General features: G+C 40.6%; 1 protein-coding gene and 1 long non-coding RNA gene across 3 annotated transcripts in view; one reads left to right on the top strand and one right to left on the bottom strand.

Moving 5' to 3' along the window:
- Positions 1-20000, bottom strand: part of LOC127617622 (uncharacterized) — a 143814-nt gene that overhangs the window by 122504 nt on the left and 1310 nt on the right. The window lies entirely within an intron of this gene.
- Positions 1-20000, top strand: part of LOC127617620 (inositol polyphosphate-5-phosphatase A) — a 257918-nt gene that overhangs the window by 92741 nt on the left and 145177 nt on the right. The gene's annotated exons all lie outside the window — the stretch shown is intronic.

Genomic DNA, 20000 nt, shown 5'->3' on the forward strand with positions numbered 1-20000 from the left:
CACACATACACTCACACACACACACACACACACACTCCATCAGCATTATTAGAGCAGCTAAAACATCTTAATGCTGCGGCTAATCAATATTTGTGTGTGTGTGTGTGAGTGCACCTACACCAGCAGTGTCAGGTCAAAGGTCATCCTATCAGACCATGGAAGAAAAAGTGATATGGGTTTGGAACAACATGATGGTGAATTTTCAGTTTTGGGTGAACTATCCCTTTAAGAGTGTTTAATACACTTTGCTTTGTCTCTTTAGCTGTCACAATATATGCAAAAGTGCTGCTAAACATTAAAGTACATGATTGACATCTTAAAGAGCCACTTGCACATCATCACAATTTTAAAGTCACAGCGCCGTCGTTTTCTCCCTCCAGTCGCTGCTTGCACTCGAGGGTCCGCATCGAGCACTGTAATGAGCCCACATGCACCGGCTTAATGAATTATTAAATGTGAGTCAATAAAGGATAAATAAGAACAACAAATGCACCCTTTGCGTATTAGCAGAGGTGGAGCGTTGCATTACTAATGTGTTATGCTAATCACTATTGAGAGTTTGCCGTGAGATCTCTGATTTTTCTGTCCCAGAACGCTGGCAATCCATCAGAGGATCGTTGATTTATGTTGCCGCTGTCCGACTCATTGATAGTCCGTTAGTGTGGTGGCCGCAGGGTGTCAGACGGACTTCCAAATCAATTCCCGACATCAGATTTAATGTTTCAGAGAGTCAATTGGACGGTGACAGCGGCGCAAGAACACGAGTCAGCATTCTGAGGGGGATACGAGACGAGTCAATCATCAATCTGTTACAAAAGGCATTTGTAATTAAACGTGTGATCGAACGTATCAGTTCTTTTTGTCAAACTTTCATAAATCATACATGTATCTCTGAAATTGTATTTCCTATCTGCAGAATAAGTGTAATACAGGGCCTTCTCCATTGCAACAGATACAATCCATTGTGAGCAAATGTAAAGTTCACCACTAGGGGGCGACATGTGAATGTCGGGAACCGTGAAAAGACGGCTTTAGTTCCTCGTCTATTACTAAACGTCTATAATTAATTAGACATACATGTGGTCTCTCTTAAGTGTTGCGGGCATCAGTACAGCAAGCTCACGGTGAAATGTGTTTTGAGGTTTTGTTGTAACTCTCTGAGCAGTTCACCTGTCTCATTACCTCATTCACAGAAACAACTGCGGTCGGGATGCTTAGTGTTGCCGTAGCAACTGTAACCAGTCAAGTGTAGTTTAATTATGGCACATGACACATTACAACAAACATTAGAAAATCATCATAAATATATTTACTTGCTACTTTATATTTTTATACTTACGACTTAAATGTTTATGTATATTTGTAATGTTGTATTTTTTTGGCGGATATATTTAATTAGGCACGTTTTACAGGTAATAATGTTTGATACATGTTGTAATTAAAAAGTCATTTTTTTTAATGACTTTTTTTTTTAATAATAGGATCAAATGTGGAAATTCAATTCATATCAAACTTTATTTGCAAGAGTAACTTAAATGTACAGATATAAAACATACTGAATGCTGAATACATAAACAATGAAGTTTAATTTGCTAAAAATCTAAAAACAGCCAGATCTCCTTAGCAACCAAATTGGCCTGGTTGCTAGCGAGGGTAGAGTCACATGAGGTAACCTTCTCGTGGTCACTATAATGTGGTTCTCGCTCTCGGTGGGGCGTGTGGCGAGTTGTGTGTGGATGCCGCGGAGAATAGCGTGAAGCCTCCACACGCGCTATGTCTCCATAGTAACGCGCTCAACAAGTCACGTGATAATATGCGCGAATTGACGGTCTCAGACGCGGAGGCAAATTAGATTCGTCCTCCGCCGCCCGGATTGAGGCAAGTCACTACACCACCATGAGGACTTGGAACGCGTTGGGAATTGGGCGTTACAGATTGGGAGAAAATAAAAAATAAAAAAATCGCAGAGCTGTTTTTTTCTTTGGTGCCGTTCAGTCTCTACAAGTCCATTGAGATTGCAGATTGCGGAATGGTCAGGTTCTTCTCAGTCTCTATCGGCACACAATGGATCTCACTCGGGCGGTTTCGCTTTTGAAACAGGTTCAGATGAAAGTGATTGAGCGTTTTCGGGTGATGCAAAGAGATACGGCAGCTTGCCTGGTTTACTGCTTGCAGGTGTAGTCTCCATTCTCTGTACCATATATCCACTGCTGTGTTTATTATGCCCGGGACATGCGTCGCACGTAATGGATATTGTGCAAGGCTTTACAGTTTCAGTGCTAGAGTGTGCAGTAGAGTTGAGCGTGCACCAGCTGAAAATTTCTATATGCAAATTTTAGCCACAGAAAAACATTAGTTTTATTTTTTTTTGTAAAGTTTCACCTTTCTCCTATCACGTGAAGTTACAGGAAGTAAAAAAACAAACAAAAAAATCAATCTGTCTATCTGGATGGATAGATTGGATAGATAGATTAGACAGACAGACAGACAGACAGACAGACAGATAGATAGACTGAATCACCGATAGATAGATAGATATGACAGACAGATATATAGATAAGACAGACAGATAGATTGACAGATCGGATAGATAGATAGATAGATAGATAGATAGATAGATAGATCAGACAGACAGACACACAGATAGATAGACATACAGACAGATAGATAGATAAGACAGCCAGCAGACAGACAGACAGATAGATCGGATATATAGACAGACAGACACACAGATAGATAGATCAGACAGACAGATAGATCAGATAGACAGAGAGATCGGATAGATAGATAGATAAGACAGACAGATAGATAGATCAGACAGATAGATAGATAGATAGATAGATAGATAGATAGATAGATAGATAGATAGATAGATAGATAGATAGATCAGACAGACAGACACACAGATAGATAGATAAGACAGCCAGCAGACAGACAGACAGATAGATCGGATATATAGACAGACAGACAGCTAGATAAGACAGACAGACAGATAGATAGATCAGATAGACAGAGAGATCGGATAGATAGATAGATAAGACAGACAGATAGATAGATCAGACAGATAGATAGATAGATAGATAGATAGATAGATAGATAGATAGATCAGACAGACAGACAGATAGATAAATAGACAGACAGGCAGATCGGATAGATAGACGGACAGATAGATAGACAGACAGACAGACAGATAGATTGGACAGACAGACAGATAGATCAGACAGACAGACAGACATATAGATAGATAGATAGATCAGATAGACAGACAGACAGACAGATCTGATAGATAGATAGACATACAGATAGACAGACAGACAGACAGACAGATCTGATAGATAGATAGACAGACAGACAGACAGACAGATAGATTGGACAGACAGACAGATAGGTCAGACAGACAGACAGACATATAGATAGATAGATAGATCAGACAGATAGACAGACAGACAGATCAGATAGATAGATAGACAGACAGACAGACAGACAGATCTGATAGATAGATAGACATACAGATAGACAGACAGACAGACAGACAGATCAGATAGATAGATAGACAGACAGACAGACAGACAGACAGACAGATCTGATAGATAGATAGACATACAGATAGACAGACAGACAGACAGACATATCTGATAGATAGATAGACATACAGATAGACAGACAGACAGACAGATCTGATAGACAGATTTTATGCAATATTTACAAAAAAATGACAAAGTAAAATGGTTTATCATCCATTGACAGAGCGATTGACCCACCAGTATATCAGCCATTGACCAGAACATCCGTCTGGCCTGTAGAACTTCTGTTTAACAAACCATCAGAATTAATTTTGAAATTGTTTCAAATCTGACCAGAGAGATTTCGGATAAAGCAATTACTGAGAGCTTTCTGTCCAGAGTCGATTGTATTTTTATTGTCTGTGTTTCTGGCAGTGATATTCTGCTGGCTGATGTTCTCTCTCCTCTCTTCTCATTCAGAACGGCTGTAATCAGGTTTGCTTCTGTAAATCAGGTTTGTGTAATTGGGTTATGCTGCTGTGGAATTGGAGATGTACCTCGTCTGTTCGGGGTGGAGACTTCATCTGCTTCTGTGAAGCCCGTTTCCACTATCAAAACACTCTCACAACTAGAAGATAACATCGCTAAAAATCACTGCGTCACATTTTACCATCATTATTTTAAATATTATTTAGTTTATTATTTATTTTAAGCACACCTTAAACACTTGTGTTGGGTCACCACCTAATATGACATGTGGGTTCTGAAGCTAAATCAGTTGACACCCCCTTGTTTAATCATTCATAACCACACGCACACTTTCAAGAGCACTGGCGCCCACTCTGGCCTCTCCTCATGAGCAAATAATGACATTTGAATCAAACATTAACAGGCTTAATTACTTTGAGATTGCCATTTTAATTTACACTGATATAGTATTGATCACACAGACTGCGATTAAGGCCCTCTCAGGAGCAGATGATGTGGAATTAAACACGGGCCGTGGGGCCTCCGGGGGCTCGTCACGTACGCGGGCAGCTCGCGGCAGAGGAATGAGATTTCTTCCTAATGAACTGACGGAATGCGCCGGCATGCGTCACGGACCTACTGAAGAAGAGGGGAAATAATGGGGTTTGAGCGGCTGCGGCGGGTTACTCATTCGCCACCATGCACCAAATCTCCCGTGATTCATCTGCAGGGCATCTGTGTTTGCCTGCTTCATCCCGCGTGCCTGACCTTTTCACAGTTAAAGTGTATATATATATCCCCCGCACAGGGAGCTCCGCAGGGACGGGCGCACACAGGTGCCTTGAGCGAGCAGACGGGGGCGGCGGGGCAACACATCTTCAGGGAGCCATCAGCGAATAATCCAAACATTCTGAAGAGAGGAAAGTGTGCTCCCTGCCTGGTTTTATCTCATCCATCGCTCGTGATTTCAAGGTGATGGAAAGGAACGTGAGCCCAGCGGGGTGCGGATATGTCACGTACGTGCTGTTAATGGCTTAGAGAAATCGTTATCTTTAATCCAAGCAATTTCTCAGAAGGTAGAAGTCGTCATGACGTGCTTTTCTTTCCTTGTCTGGCCTGATGTGGTCGAAGGTCCTGACCCAAATGCTGCCCGCAGCTCTAAGTCCACACGTTGTTTGCGTGCGCTCTACAAAATAATGTCCACAAAGAGGGCACTCATGAGTACCACTCTCAGACAGGTAGTCCCGCCTAAATACTAAAATACTAGTTTTAGTATTTATAAAATTATTTGTGGGCCATACAATTGCTTGCAATTTCTGATTGTGGGTTGAAATTTATGTATGCATTCCGTTACGTGCTCACACACCAAAAACACTAAAAGGTCTGTCTATTATACAATATTTTGTGTTGTTATCATTTTAAATTACATTTAAACATTTTTTGAAAGGAATTTTTTTTCAGGTTAATTGAATCAAGGGCATTTTTGCTTTTCAAATTATTTCTGAAATGGCCTCGCGGGCCGAGTAAAATGGCCACGCGGGCCAAATGGTCTCACGAGCCGGGTGAAATGGTCTCACGGGCCGGATAAAATGGCCTCACGGGCCGGGTGAAATGGCCTCACGGGCCGGGTGAAATGGCCTGCGGGCCGGATAAAATGGCCTCGCGGGCCGGGTGAAATGGCCTCGCGGGCCGGATAAAATGGCCTCGCGGGCCGGATAAAATGGTCTCACGGGCCGGGTGAAATGGCCTCGCGAGCCGGGTGAAATGGCCTCATGGGCCGGGTAAAATGGTCTTGCGGGCCGGGTAAAATGGTCTCGCGGGCCGGGTGAAATGGCCTCGCGAGCCGGGTGAAATGGCCTCGCGGGCCGGGTAAAATGGTCTTGCGGGCCGGGTAAAATGGCCTTGCGGGCCGGGTAAAATGGTCTCGCGAGCCGGGTAAAATGGCCTTGCGGGCCGGGTGAAATGGCCTCGCGAGCCGGGTGAAATGGCCTCGCGGGCCGGGTAAAATGGTCTTGCGGGCCGGGTAAAATGGTCTTGCGGGCCGGGTAAAATGGTCTCGCGGGCCGGGTGAAATGGCCTCGCGGGCCGGGTAAAATGGTCTTGCGGGCCGGGTAAAATGGCCTTGCGGGCCAAATGGTCTCGCGAGCCGGGTGAAATGGCCTCGCGGGCCGGGTAAAATGGTCTCTTGGGCTGGGTGAAATGGTATCTCAGGCCGGGTGAAATGGCCTCACGGGCCAAATGTTCTCTCGGGCCTCGTGGTGAAATGGCCTTGCGGGCCGGCTAAAATGGTCTCGCGGGCCAGGTAAAATGGCCTCGTGGGCCGGGTGAAATGGCCTCGTAGGCCAAATGGTCTCTCAGGATGGGTGAAATGGCCTCGCGGGCTTGGTAAAATGGCCTCGCGGGCCGGGTGAAATGGCCTCGCGGGCCGGGTAAAATGGCCTCGCGGGCCGGGTGAAATGGCCTCGCGAGGCCAAATGTTCTCTCGGGCCAGGTGAAATGGCCTCGCGGGCCAAATGTTCTCTCGGGCCGGGTGAAATGGCCTCGCGGGCCAAATGTTCTCTCGGGCCGGGTGAAATGGCCTCGCGGGCCGGGCCAAATGGCCTCGCGGGCCAGATGAAATGGCCTCGCGGGCCGGGCCAAATGGTCTCGCGGGCTGGGTGAAATGGCCTCGCGGGCCAGGTGAAATGGCCTCACGGGCCTTATACGGCCCTGAGGCCTGATGTTCCCCACCCCTGCACTAAAGGAATATTCCGGGTTGAAGTTAAGCTCAATTGACAGCTTCTTCTGTTAAAACCTGTGTGTAATATTTGACCTTGTAAAGTTGTTTAAATCAGCAGTTTGTTACCACCGCAGAAAAGCAAGAATGCACATTAGGCATATAAGACGACGCACGTGCAGTGTGTTGGTCTATGGTTTTTGTGTGTGAGGTGTGTCTCTGGCCTCAAAACACAAACTGCATTCGAGTACTGGTGAATACTGTGCTGTACTTTTGAGGCCTTTGGCCTGCGTGTGTTAAGCAGGGTTCACGTTTCAAATAGCTGCATTTGCTTAAGTGGGTGAGAAGTGAAATTGAGAGGAACAGCGTCTGTTTTGTATAATCACATTAGTTGCATTTCATCATATTACCTGCGTCAGGACGCCCTCAGGTGCAGCCATATCAGCGATGAAGACCGTGCGTTGTATTCTCCTGGATTGTATTGGGATGGGAAATGTCGTTTGGTGGATTGAGGGATATGTTCAATACCCATAATGGGTTTGGCAGTCCCAGCGTGTCCTGAGTGTTTCACTCCTCTTTTGTTATTCAATCGCTTTATTCTATTGCTCCTGTTTTGTTTAGTCAAGCAGCAGCACATTTACATGCACCTGTGAGCGGCGACTGTCCCGCGACTGACACTTAATAGAATTAGCAGGTATTGAGCCGCAGGTCTGAAGGCTTCTCAAAGTAAACCACATATTCTTTCTTTCTTTCTTTCTTTCTTTCTTTCTTTCTGCTTCCTTCATCCATCCTTCATTCTTTACTTCCTTTTCCTTCCTTTCTTCCTACTGTCTGTCTTTCCTTAATTCCTTCCTTCGGTCCATCCTTCTGTACCTTCCTTCCTTCATTCCTTCCTTCCTTCCTTCTGCGCTTCCTCCCATCTTTCGTTTTTATACTTCCTTTTTCCCTTTTCCTTCCTCCCTTCCTTCTGTACCTTCCTTCTGTACCTTCCTTCATTCGGTCCATCCTTCCTTCCTTTCTTCTTCTCTTCTGTGCTTCCTTTCTTCCTCCCATCCTTCTGTACCTCCCTTCATTCCTTCCTTCGGTCCATCCTTCCTTTCTTCCTTCTTTTCTTCTTCACTTCCTCCCATCTTTCTTTACCTTCCTTCCATCCTTCGTTTTTATACTTTCTTTTTTCTTTTTCTTTCCTTGCTTCCTTCCTTTTCTTCTGTGCTTCCTTCCTCCCATCCTTCTCTACCTTCCTTCATTCCTTCCTTTGGTCCATCCTTCCTTCCTTTCTATCTTCCTTCTTTTCTTCTGTGCTTTCTTTCTTCCTACTGTCCGTCCTTCCTTCCTTCCAGCCTTCGTTCCTTCTTCTGTGCTTCCTTTCTTTCTACCATCCTTTTGTACCTTCCTTTGGTCCATCCTTCCTTCCATACTTCCTTCTTTTCTTCTGTGCTTCCTTTTTTCCTACCATCCTTTTTTTTACCTTCCTTTCTTCCTTCGGTTCTTTCTTCCTTCCATCCTTTGTTCCTTCCTTCCATCTTTTCTTCTGCGCTTCCTTCTTTACCTTCATTCATCCTTCCTTCCATTCTTCCTTCTTTTCTTCTGTGCTTCCTTTCTTCCTACCATCCTTTTTTTTACCTTCCTTTCTTCCTTCGGTTCTTTCTTCCTTCCATCCTTTGTTCCTTCCTTCCATCTTTTCTTCTGCGCTTCCTTCTTTACCTTCATTCATCCTTCCTTCCATTCTTCCTTCTTTTCTTCTGTGCTTCCTTTCTTCCTACCATCCTTTGTTCCTTCCTTCCATCTTTTCTTCTGCGCTTCCTTCTTTACCTTCATTCATCCTTCCTTCCTTAGCATCTCTGAATCATGATTAGCTCTTTCTCTGCTGCTCTGGAGCTTCTCAAATTGATTTTATTCGGCAAACTGAATCCAGTCTTTGTAAGGTCAGTGAGTTCAGATCAGGAGTGTTGAACAGAGGAGGATGAAAGTGATTACAGATTAGGGCTGGGTGATATGCAAAAAATATTTTATTGATGATCACCTTAAAAGATATCCCGATATACGATTATATAGTGCCCCCCAACCCCCCCGCCCCCGCCGAGGGTTGGTGAATATTTTTTTAATATATTTATTTTTGCTTAAATTAAATAAATTTATTGAAACATGAAAAACATAAACAGAAGACATTTCTAAATTCAAATTGCACTTTAAACTAAATGATAAAACTAATAAAATAACGAAGTACGAAAATAACAATCGCCAAACTGGATTGCGCAACTTTAAAGCCCAGTGCCCCCCCCCCCGGGCAGTCAAAGGCCCCTGGGCATTGGCCCTATTGGCCCGGTCGGTAATCCATCCCTGGGTGGTGTCCCGTTTAATTCTTCTCAAGTCTTTTGCAATTAAATTGTGCCTTTTCTTCTCCAGTTGACTATTCGCAACAAAACGTTTGATTGTCCGGTGGTCACACCTCAATAGTTTAGATATTTCAAGAGTGTTGCATCCATCTGAAAGGCATTTTAAAATATTTGGATTTTCATCCATCCATCCATCCATCTTCAACTGCTTATCCGAAGTCGGGTCGCGGGGCAGCAGCTCCAGCAGGGGGCCCCAAACTTCCCTATCTCGAGCCACATTAACCAGCTCTGACTGGAGGACCCCGAGGCGTTCCCAGGCCAGTGTGGAGATGTAATCTCTCCACCTAATCCTGGGTCTTCCCCGAGGCCTCCTCCCAGCTGGACGTGCATGAAACACCTCCCTAGGGAGGTGCCCAGGGGGCATCCTTACCAGATGCCCAAACCACCTCAACTGGCTCCTTTCGATGCAAAGGAGCAGCGGCTCTACTCCGAGCTCCTCACGGATGATTGAGCTCCTCACCCTATCTCTAAGGGAGAAGCCCGCCACCCTTCTGAGGAAGCCCATTTCGGCCGCTTGTACTCGTGACCTAGTTCTTTCGGTCATGACCCAACCTTCATGACCATAGGTGAGGGTAGGAACGAAAATTGACCGGTAGATCGAGAGCTTTGCCTTCCGGCTCAACTCTCTTTTCGTGACAACGGTGACAACTTCAGTGTCAGTTAAATCTCTTTTTTCGGAGGATTCATGTGATCCGTCTAGCGCCCCCTTATGTTTCACAAAATAGGATATAACATGATAGATAGATGGATACATAGATGGATGGAATGACAGATAGATAGAAAGATAAATAGAGATAATGATTTGGTGGATGTGGCTTGAAAAATGAAAATGTTTGTATTTTATAGGTCCAGTGATTTTAGAATCATGTGATGTGCAGATCAGCACATTACATGAGCTTCAGCAAGACACAAACATGTTTGAGTTCATAAAGCTATAAATAAAAAATAATAACCATATTTCAGTGTTTAATTCCGTCCAAGTGGTCTTAAATCACACACAAAGGGTCCTGCAGTCACCCCGGGCCATACTCCTGAATGCTTTACTTGTGTCAGACGCAGCTTGGCCAATTAGAAGCTCATTAGAGTGCTGTATAATTAGATTGGATGTTATGCTCTCTTAGTTAGATTCAGCTTCTTAATGTTTACTGTTTAATTGCATTTTTGAGCAGAAGTTCATTCCTAGCTGAAGATGAAGGGCTTCTATAGTTTTCCACATGCACTGAAGGACTGTCCCATGAAAGGTGGCTTATTTTCTGATGGTCATAAATGTGGGTCATTGCAGATGTGAGTCATTCTCAGGCAAGCCGTAAGCACCCGTATGATTTAAGACATTTATCCTTATATTTCAGAAATGAACAATGTTCTTCTTGTCATACATAGATTGTTTAGTGTTAGAGGTTAGTCAACATTAGACAATTAATCGCCTTTGGCTTGTACATTTTTGTTTTTACTCATCAAACTTTTGTTTTTAAGTGTAATGAAACTGAAAACTATAAAAAATATATTAAGAAAACTGAGAAGGTACATATACTATATACACTCACCTAAAGGATTATTAGGAACACATACTAATACTGTGTTTGACCCCCTTTCGCCTTCAGAACTGCCTTAATTCTACGTGGCATTGATTCAACAAGGTGCTGAAAGCATTCTTTAGAAATGTTGGCCCATATTGATAGGATAGCATCTTGCAGTTGATGGAGATTTGTGGGATGCACATCCAGGGCACGAAGCTCCCGTTCCACCACATCCCAAAGATGCTCTATTGGGTTGAGATCTGGTGACTGTGGGGGCCATTTTAGTACAGTGAACTCATTGTCATGTTCAAGAAACCAATTTGAAATGATTCGAGCTTTGTGACATGGTGCATTATCCTGCTGGAAGTAGCCATCAGAGGATGGGTACATGGTGGCCATAAAGGGATGGACATGGTCAGAAACAATGCTCAGGTAGGTCGTGGCATTTAAACGATGCCCAATTGGCACTAAGGGGCCTAAAGTGTGCCAAGAAAACATCCCCACACCATTACACCACCACCACCAGCCTGCACAGTGGTAACAAGGCATGATGGATCCATGTTCTCATTCTGTTTACGTCAAATTCTGACTCTACCATCTGAATGTCTCAACAGAAATCGAGACTCATCAGACCAGGCAACATTTTTCCAGTCTTCAACTGTCCAATTTTGGTGAGCTCTTGCAAATTGTAGCCTCTTTTTCCTATTTGTAGTGGAGATGAGTGGTACCCGGTGGGGTCTTCTGCTGTTGTAGCCCATCCGCCTCAAGGTTGTGCGTGTTGTGGCTTCACAAATGCTTTGCTGCATACCTCGGTTGTAACGAGTGGTTATTTCAGGCAAAGTTGCTCTTCTATCAGCTTGAATCAGTCGGCCCATTCTCCTCTGACCTCTAGCATCAACAAGGCATTTTACGCCCACAGGACTGCCGCATACTGGATGTTTTTCCCTTTTCAGACCATTCTTTGTAAACCCTAGAAATGGTTGTGCGTGAAAATCCCAGTAACTGAGCAGATTGTGAAATACTCAGACCGGCCCGTCTGGCACCAACAACCATGCCACGCTCCAAATGGCTTAAATCACCTTTCTTTCCCATTCTGACATTCAGTTTGGAGTTCAGGAGATTGTCTTGACCAGGACCACACCCCTAAATGCATTGAATCAACTGCCATGTGATTGGTTGATTAGATAATTGCATTAATGAGAAATTGAACAGGTGTTCCTAATAATCCTTTAGGTGAGTGTGTATATATATATATATATATATGTATACACACACAATATATATACAGTATATATACATGTAATATAAATATGTATGTGTATGTGTGTGTGTGTATTATGCCAGGACATATTTGCTTCCTTTTATGGCGTTTTAACAGATATAATGTTTAGTGGAGCACAGTGGAATTAAATAGCTCTGGTCATGTGACTATTTGCGCACTCAGTTACAATTGACCACTCTGTGTAAAATGCATCTTATCACTTGACTCGTTGTGCATGACACCGCGGAGACTCACAGCATGTGGAGGCTCATGCTACTCTCCACAATCCACACACAACTCACCACACGCCCCATTGAGAGCGAGAACCACTAATCACCACCACGAGGAGGTTACCCCATGTGACTCTACCCTCCCTAGCAACCGGGCCAATTTGGTTGCTAAGGAGACCTGACTGGAGTCACTCAGCACGCCCTGGATTCAAACTCACGACTCCAGGTGTGATAGTCAGCGTCAGTTCTCACAGAGATACCCAGAACCCATGAGATCACATTTTAAATCTTAATTCTTCGTTGACGAGTCATTCATGCAACACATTTGATTTTAAAAACGTCTATTTTTTGCACTAATAAATGCCTTATGTATGTAGTGGTACCCCGCGCCGAGCGGCATTGCCTTTGGTTGACTTGAATTCTGCTGTAATCCCGTGATCCTCTGCTTTCCCACACAGTTCTTAAGCTGAAGCTCTTATTTTCAAACACTGAGTTTTTGGGTCTTACCCTCCCAATAGTGCACTTGATCTTCTTTCAACGGACGGTTCCGATACACCGATTGCCCAGATAAACCAAAATAGCATTTGTGTCCCAAAAGCCCCTCCACGTTTGCTTTTGCATGTCATTATTATTACACAAATAAGTCCATGACATAATTTCAGTGATCGTGGCAACATTTACATCAACTTCCCAGCGTTTTCACGTCTCCGTCTTGGGCTCCACGGCTCGCTGATGCACTGAGCTGTAACTAAGCTAGCATGCGGGATATTCCGCCATTTAAATCTAGCCTGGCTAACTTTACATAACACATCATCGGCAGCCATTCGCTTTAACATAAAGACAAAGAATCCACAAACGCCGTCCTCTCTCTGGACTTAGCAGAGATGCGAGAGTGATCTGGCTTTCTTTCAGCTCTCGCTAAAACTTCACGGATCCGTGCCCTCTGTTTGTGCTCTGAAAACACCGCAGAGCGTTTCGAGAGGAAGGAGCTCTTTCTGCTTTTCCTCAGCTTAGTCTCTCAGCCCTCCAAATTTCTAAATAGATCTAGATTAAATCACAACTCTGTGGGTCATTCCACCGGGCCATTCAGGTCTCACAGGACACAACATCACAGTCAATACTTTGCTTTGATTGCCCGCCGTGGCCGTGCGTCCGGATGGGACGGGGGCCTGTGTTAATTAACCTGATGTTGCTGGGCACGTAAAGCTTTGGGAGTATTCAGTGTATTGGTGCACATATATACAAGCGCTCACTGTTGGACATTGTAATTGGAAGTGAAGAAGTGGGAAAAATACTACTTTCTGGAAGACCACAGTGCAAAATATGAAGAATGTGAAGAAACACTCATGCATGTGTAGTTTTGCGTTGCAAATGAATTTCTGTGATGTTTTGAGATTTCTGCTGATTTAAATGTCTCGTCAATGTAAAGATATCAAACTGGCTCACATAAACTACATGTCCATCCAAAAAGTTTTAGCGCATCAAAGTAAAGCTGATGGAAATGCACATTATCGCTAAAATGTCACAAATGTCGACATCATATTTTTCCGTTTAACTCAAATGTCATGAAAAATTAGTTTGGAAACACTTCTGTTGATAAAATTGGCATTAGCCTAATGCAAAAATGTAGTGTCACATGACAGAGTTTGCCCCAATCGTTAGCCTGTGTTACCATGACGACAGTATTGAAAGCAGATTTATTGTACGTGATTATGGATTGATCTTTACGGCATATAGAGCCGATCTGCAAACGTGACACAAATATCTCGTATCATGCACCGCTCATCGACAAGTACAAGGAGAACAAATGAATGAACACTGTTTGTGATTAATTTAATCGCAGTATCATCCGTTTATTTATTAAAGTTGCTTTTACACACCAAGAATAAATACACAATACTAGGTGAAAAGCTTCAGCGTGTTTTTTTTTGTTTTTGTTTTTTTTGGGACACTTACAGCCCAATTCTATTAAATTATTGTTTAGTCTACTTTTGAAAAAATGCCGGCAAAATTCTCTGTATTAAATTAAATTAAATTAATTACCAAACGAAAAAAGCATTAAATAAAAAAAATTAATTACCAAACGAAAAAAGCATTAAATAAAAAAAATTAATTACCAAATGAAAAAAGCATTAAATAAAAAATAATAATTACCAAACGAAAAAAGCATTAAATAAAAAATAATAATTACCAAATGAAAAAAAGCATTAAATTAAAAAAATAATTACCAAACGAAAAAAAGCATTAAATTAAAAAAATTAATTACCAAATGAAAAAAAAGCATTAAATTAAAAAAATTAATTACCAAATGAAAAAAAGCATTAAATTAAAAAAATTAATTACCAAATGAAAAAAGCATTAAATTAAAAACATATATTACCAAATGAAAATAAGCATTCAATTAAAAAAACAAATTTACCAAACGAAAAAATACATTAAATTAAAAAAAATGATTTACCAAACGAAAAAGCATTCAATTAAACAAATTAATAACCACAACTTTCCACACACTTGATCTTTACTCTGTTCTGGAGATGAATAAAGTCTGAATGACTCTCAGAATGTTCTAGACTTTTCTCAAGACTATAAACTATCAGAACTATTCGTCCAATGCCGAGTTGACTTTCAGAAAAGCAGCTTTTGAACATTTTAAAGGTTTGAATATTTGAAATCTCTCCCTCTTTACCTCGGATCACATTTACTGCTTCAGAAAATATAAATGACATTATGAAGCTAAAATACATTTGAGATGATCATCAAGTTCAGTTGTGATGTTTTATTGTATATGAGGAATGTATCATGTATGTAACACTGATATTACACGCATCAATGTTTCTTTAATATCTGTCACACATCAGAAACACATCCATGATGCTCCTGATCCTGACACTGAAAGTTTGTCCAATACTTGCTGCTGATGTCTATCACAGGTTATCAGCTTGAACAGGGTCATGATGATCCGCTCTCGGTCGTAACCGATGGCAACCTGTGATAGGTGCAACATCAGGACCGATATTACAGTCCCATCAGAAGAGCAACTGTTCCCTTTAGATTGCAATTCCTTTTATTTCTTCATTAAAATGACTTTGTCTCAATAATCTCCCCATTTTACCCAAACTACAGAGGATCAAATTAGGGGCATCTGTGAGGTGAATTAGTGATAAACACATTTCTGAATGGAAACGGCTTCAGGGCAGATTTCTGTTGCGCTAAACCAAAACTTGTGTGACGTCATCACGCACACCATTATTATCCATAAAAGCCCGTTTCAATGGAGACCGGCAGAACACGGAACATTTAGCAAAAAACTTTTTACTTTTTACTTGCATTTTTACTTTCACAATAACAAAATAGCTCGACAGGTGGATGGAAACTAGCCTATTGATGAGGTTTAATGTTTGGAGAAGAATGGGTAGAAATGTATCATCAGTATCAAAGTTTATCACGTACATTAGTTGCATTATAGCTGTAAAATTATTAGTGGTGCTTGCCAAAGGCATCACTATTGTTCTCTTGCATACTTATTATTCTTCTTTTTATTATTATTATTCCACACAAAGTGTGGAATAATAGCGAAGTGCTAAAAAAATGTTAAAAACATGCTAGCATCATGCTAACACATGCTAGCATCACCTAGCAAAGTGCTAAAACATGCTAAATACGTGCTAGCATCAGGCTAACACATGCTAGCATCGCTTAGCGAAGTGCTCTAACATGCTAAAAAAGTGCTAGCATCATGCTAACACATGCTAGCATCACCTAGCGAAGTGATGAAACATGCTAAAAATGTGCTAGCATCATGTTAACACATGCTAGCATCGCCTAGCGACGTGATGAAACATGCTAAAAATGTGCTAGCATCATGTTAACACATTTTAGCATCACCTATCAAAGTGTTAAACATGCTAAAAACGTGCTAGCATCATGCTAACACATGCTAGCATCGCCTAGGGACGTGCTAATACATGCTAAAAACGTGCTAGCATTATGCTAACACATGCTAGCATCGCCTAGCGAAGTGTTAAAACATGTTAAAAACGTGATAGCATCGTGCTAGAAATTTCAAGTTAGAAAATGCTATTTGACGAGTTTTGCCACGGCAAGCACCACTCACATTTTCTTCAGGAAATGTCCCTATCTAGTTCACAATTATTATTCCAAATTAAAATAATAACTTGTTTGCATTTTATGCAATGTTTAATTGTAATACTGTCCTGACAGGACCAGCAGAGAACTGCATTTTCATTTATCGGTGTAGGGTGTGGTTTCATTTTGGAGAGTATAAGGGAAAATCACATGTGAAATGCACTGATGTATGACGCTAGGACATCTCACAGCAGTATATTTGATTGTACCTCACTGCTATAAAGCTGTATCATATCAGACAGCTGCGGGAAGCTGTATGTCTTAGCAAGGCCACCGTGGCTCTGAGTTTAAGAGGATATAGACCCATAATCAAACGCTCTGCTCGCTGCTGGGTAATCAAACACAACCTCAGCATATGTCACAATTGCAAACAAGCTCAGAAACTCCCTCACACAACGGGGGAAACAGAGTTAGTGAAAGTTTAGCACTGGAGTTTGTGTCCTTGTGGCTCTTTTATATGACTTCTGCTGTTGGTCTTCCAGCCGTCATGTCTAATGCACATCTGACGCAGCGCCGGCCCTCCCCTCATACACTCGTAATCGAATCAGATGCATAAGAAACGATCGGAGGAACAGGGCAGATATTAAAGAGCATGATAATCTAGATTGATGAACATTCAACGTCAACATTAACAATATTTTCAAGCGTGGGGAATAAAGGAGAATCAATAGTTCTTTAGTCCTGTCTGCTCTAAAAGAATCTCCATCTAATGAGGATACCTTTATATAAAAAAGGGGCGCAACTCAAAATATATATATATATTTTTAATTATTGGACATCTATAGTGGAATATGATTTACATTAACGAGCATAAGTGTATTAAAGGCATTTTATCATTGGCATCTGTTGCAATTAAATGATGGCTTTGGTAGCCGTGCATGAAGCAGCCAATGAGGAGGAGGAATAACGTCATTTTAATTAGTAATGGATGCCCGATTGTTTAGACTTTGACTTTTTTGTGTGTGTAAATCTAATAACGCAGACAATGTTTATCATGTACGCGGCCATTCAGGAGATGATCCAATTAGACGATCAGAAAGTATTTGCTTAAATGCACCACATATAGATAGCAATGATTCATAACAGGATACATTTTGAAGGTAAATTGTGAGATTGTGTGTGAGATATTGTTTTGAATGGCTTCGCCAATATATATATACATAATAAAATAACAAATATATTTATATATATAATAAAATAACAAGTATATATATAATAAAATATCAAATATATATATAATAAAATAACAAAGATATTTATATATATATATAATAAAATAACAAATATATTTATATACATAATAAAATAACAAATATATATATAATAAAATAACAAATATATTTATATATATATAATAAAATAACAAATATATTTATAATAAAATAACAAATATATATATATATAATACAATAACAAATATATTTATAATAAAATAACAAATATATTTTTATATATATATATATATATATAATAAAATAACACATATATTTATAATAAAATAACATATATATATATATATATATATAAAAATAAAATAACATATATATATATACATAATAAAATAACAAATATATTATGTGTGTGTGTGTATATATATATATATATATATATATATATATATATATATATATATATATATATATATATATATATTAGGGCTGTCAATCAATGACAATTTTTAATTGAATTAATTACATGGTTTCCCGATTAATTAATCATGATTAATCGCATATACAAATATTTGCTGAGAAAGCCCCTCATATAACAATAATTAAATATATAATGATTATACATATTTATATCAATTTATTTATTATATAATTATACATAGTTATCTTTAAATATAGATACAAATTATATATATAAATATTCAGATAATTAAAATGCATTACATTCTTAATCATTGATTAGACGATACAAAAATGAGCTTTAGAATATAATGTATTGATTACATCATATTATTGATCATAAGTCAATCATTGACACACAGTTCACAGTAATCCATTACACAAGTGAATTTATCAATCAGAGATTTATTATGAGAGCTTGTTTAAGGACCGTCAATGAACACCTGCGTCAGACATGCTTGTGTAGCGTCTCGGGTGTGTTGCGTCATAAACATACATGTTTAGGTCACTGTGTCGAGTTAAATATAGTTTAATACTTTAAACACATCTTGAGATCTCTTAGTTCAGATTTGAGATCCATCAAGTGTTTTGAACACAAGAATGTAACTCATGTTTGTGTTGTTTGTTTTGTTCACTGTATAAACTGTGTGTTGCTCATACAGCTGAAGTTTCACTTACTGCCCCTTGGAGGAAACAGGTGGTACTGCAAGCATTTCTCAGGACTCTTACTTATTACGGTGCGATTAATTGCGTTAATTCTTTTAACGTGTTATTTTTTATAAAATTAATCACACTGAATTTCTGCGTTAATATATAAATTATTATTATAATAATGTATTTTTTATATATATATATCTGTGTGTGTGTGTGTGTGTGTGTGTGTGTGTGTGTGTGTGAGAAATGAACCTTTTCACTAAGGGGTAAAATTTTCTAGGCCATTTTTCACCCACATTTTCAATTCTGGGAGCATTTTTGTCATTTTCGTTTTCCTGAGCCCCTGTAAATTTCCTGACCCTGCAGCCGAGGTGTAAACAGCGCAGCAGACTCTCTCCCGTTTGATGCATTTTTACCTTTGCCCAGTATATTCAGTTTCATCATGCCACCCCCTACTCAGAATAAAGCAACTGTGTGATTCTTTAAAACATTTCATTTGTCAAGTGAATAGAAAGTGGATCGTACTGCACTTTAGGCCATGCAGAGTAATCAGATGAGCTTACCTCCGCTAGATGAATATGAAGAAAAACCTTTAACTGTGTAAGAAAAGCAGAGATTTTTATCTGCACCGACAGATCGCGGTACATAACAAAACAGAATATTAATGAGACGTTTAATGTATTGAATCGCATCAGGAAAGTAGACGTGAAATTAGTCCAATAAAGTTGCAGAGAGACCACAAAACTTCTGTTTTAACTCGATCACATGATCTGACATTATTCAAACGAGACACGCATATGTCATAGAAGTGAATTAGTTTTGTGGCCGAAGGAACTCATGAAATGAGGAAAGTATAAAAAGTTGGCGTACTAAAATGCCTCTTTAAGAGTCTGAGTCACGCTACGTATCGCTGTGTTCTCCAGATGTGTGTGCGTGTGTTTTGGTTGAATGTCAATAGCACGATGGGTTTATTGGTTCAGACCCGGTGAGCGGGCAGGTTAGAGGCCGCATGGCGCAACTGATGAGCTTGGCAGGGAGTTGGCAGACGGAAGCATCCATTTCACTGCTAATTACGGCTAACGTCGGTCGCTCGGGCTGAGAGAGTTCAACTGGGCGATGTAGAGGTTGCCAGCTCTCATTCTGTGCGCTTTATAAAATGCTCTTTAATCTGCCGCACAATATCATTAACTTTGTAAGTGGATGAACACAATGGACAAGCAATTTAATTAACTTCTAGCATTGGATGTCGGAAGGGGAGGCTAAATGAATTTAATGCATGATATTTCCCTAGCGAGGCGGCCAACCTTGGGGAGTGGGAGCGGATTGTTGGCAGGTCCGGTGCGGGACGCCGCTTTGACCAATTATGCCAATTGGCCAGTTTAGATCAATCCGGAACATTTTCTGGAAAAATGGGAAATGCGATCAGAGGTTTGGAGATCAATCATTTAAGCGTGCCGCTTGCGTTTAGGAAGGATTTTAAA

This window comes from Xyrauchen texanus, chromosome 24, assembly GCF_025860055.1.
Source record: "Xyrauchen texanus isolate HMW12.3.18 chromosome 24, RBS_HiC_50CHRs, whole genome shotgun sequence".
NCBI lineage: Eukaryota > Metazoa > Chordata > Actinopteri > Cypriniformes > Catostomidae > Xyrauchen > Xyrauchen texanus.